The sequence below is a fragment of the Asparagus officinalis genome, chromosome 10 (assembly GCF_001876935.1).
Source record: "Asparagus officinalis chromosome 10, Aspof.V1, whole genome shotgun sequence".
Lineage (NCBI taxonomy): Eukaryota > Viridiplantae > Streptophyta > Magnoliopsida > Asparagales > Asparagaceae > Asparagus > Asparagus officinalis.
In genome coordinates, this window is record NC_033803.1 from 30,658,119 (window position 1) to 30,660,843 (window position 2,725).

The 2,725-nt window shown below is 36.1% G+C and overlaps 1 long non-coding RNA gene across 1 annotated transcript; it reads left to right on the top strand.

Moving 5' to 3' along the window:
* Positions 841-1,510, top strand: LOC109825865. The gene is made up of 3 exons (XR_002243115.1): positions 841-879; positions 978-1,081; positions 1,210-1,510. It is a non-coding gene; the product is annotated as an uncharacterized LOC109825865 (long non-coding RNA).

Genomic DNA, 2,725 nt, shown 5'->3' on the forward strand with positions numbered 1-2,725 from the left:
AAATAGAATAAAGTTTAGATCAAGCACCATTTCATTGAGAGCTAAGAGAAAATGAGGTCATGTTATGTGTATCTCTACGTCTTTAATGACAAACTTTTATTAGTTGACACCTCAGACACTTGGTATATTACAGATGACATGTTTATAAGATATTATATTTATTTTAATTCTTTTCTATATTGGCATATCTGAGATTGCTAACGTCTTACTATTGCTAGATAATTTTTCCATGGAGTATATTTGTATATGACCTATACAAGGTTTAAAGGATATTGGTTGCACTATTACAAAGTTACATCAGTAGGTATGAGCTCTTATCACACAAGAGATCCCCTTAGGAGTTGTGACAGCCACAGAAGCTAAGAGTGTTGGATGTCACTTACCTGGGAGTAATAACAACACTGTTGTATTATTGGTTATAACAATGGTAAGGGCACTTTATTGATCTCCTTGACTGGGTCTAGGGAAGTCAATTTTTGTCCATACCCATTTACCCACCTGACCCGCCCATTACTTGGCCTACCCAAAACCCACCCATTTAATTAAATATGTCTAATTGGGTGGGTTTATTTCAAATAACACTAAATGGGCGGTGTTTATTCATCCGTTTTCCCGTCCACCCGTATTCCCAAAACAAAAACCCTAAAATCGCTGAAACTCTTCTTTTCTCTCTCTAGGGCAGCTGAGCTCTTCCTACGCCTCAATCCCAACCCCAATCGGCCAATCCTTACTCCTCCGCTGTCTCCTCCGCCGGCCATCAACCGCCGACGAACCAGCCTACTCGTCTCGAAGCTAGAGCCTCCGAGCGCCACCATCAACGCGTCGAAACGCGCCTAAACGCGACGCCCGCGCTCGACCGACACTCGAACCCAGAGCCAAGTAAGTTTTTTCTTTTCCTATTCCTTCGTCGTTCTGTCATCTAATTCGATGCAAGATCTCAATTTTCATAAATTTTTTTTAAACATAAATTTATGAAGGGAGATATTAATCGGTAGAAGCACTTTAGATGACAGTATGACGATGCTCGATGGATCTGCACAGATCCAATCTGTCAAGCGTTAGGTTTAGGTTTGAGGTTGAGGTAAATTCCAATCTTTTTACCCATGGAAAAGTGTAATTTTGATCAATTAGACTCTTGGTAAATTTCAGTCTTTTTACCTGTGGAAAAGTCTTTTTACACTTATATTGATTAGTTTTGATTTCTTCTAGACCTGTTGCAAATTGGCGTGAAGAGAAGATTTAATGTTCAAGAAAAGGATTAGAGATTGATTGGTTCTGTTGTAAAAGCTTTTTTACATAGTTTTTTCGGTTACAATGCTCTGTATGGGAATAGTTTTGTGCAACTAATGTATTTGATAGAGAGTATTCAGTGGGAATAGTTTTGTGCAATAATTGGGCATCTATCAGATGCTTTCACTAGCAAATGAAATACATCCAGATGAAATACATCCAGATAAAGGAATTTCATATGTGCTTTGGTTTTTTCCTTTACATCTTACCTGGACAATATAAGAAGAGCAGTGCATTTGTTTCGTGCATAAATAATATCTCCCCTCAACTTTCGTGCATAAAGTTAGGGTAGGCTTGAATGAATTTATTTTATTTGTATGTAGTTGATCAAGAACTTGATGTTTCTTGTTATATTATTAGCGACATATGAATTATTACACCAACCAATTACTGCTTTTATATTATTTTGTGCCACTTTATTATGTGTTTGCTACCAAAAATTGATGTGCTATTATATTTTTTTTTTTCAGCTATAATGTCTTTAAATGATCAATTTAGCATCCATGATGATGGTAGTGGTGATGAGAGTATTTCTAAACGTAAAAGAAGACAAACATCAAAAGTTTGGGATCACTTCACAAAGTTACCTATCGATAATGATGAGAAAACTAAAGTTCAATGTAATATGTGTAATCATATTTATGTTTGTAGTCACGGCACTAAGACAATGTTGAGGCATAAGGATTCTTGCTTGAAAAGGAACTTGGATGAGGCTGATTCTTCAAGAAAAAATATGCCACTAAATCAAGAAAAATATAGAGAAATGCTTGCTAGAGTAATTGCATTGCATGGTTATCCATTCACTTTTGTCGAACATCGAGGACACCGTGGGTTGCATAATTTTTTAAATTCTGAAGTCAAGCATATTTCTCGGAACACTGCTAAAACAGATTTGGTCAAGTTGAACAAGAAAGAGAAAGAAAATCTTAAACAGGCTTTAAAGCTAGTTCCTAGTAGAATTTGTCTAACCACGGATTTATGGACCTCTTCCACCTCCGACTACTATATGTCTCTCACTGCACATTGTGTTGATGACTGTTGGATGTTGCAGAATAAGATATTAGCTCTATCTCATGTTCCACCCCCATATAGTGGAGCAATTTTAGTAGAGAAGCTATTTCATTTGTTGAAGGATTGGGGTATTGAAAAAAGAATTTTTACTGTTACTTTGGACAATGCAGCATATAATGATGTTTTCATGAGAATTTTAAAAGACCACTCAGTTTTAGAAGATCATTTTGTTAGTAATGGTGATTTTTTGCATGTACGGTGTTGTGCTCATATTCTAAATATTATTGTGCAAGATGGGCTAAAGGTTATCGATAAACCATTGTCTAAGATAAGAGAATGCATCAAGTATGTGAAGAGTCCTCTTAGAAGGAAAAAGAAGTTTGCAGAGTGCATTACACAAACTTGTTCAGGTAAAGCGAAAAAA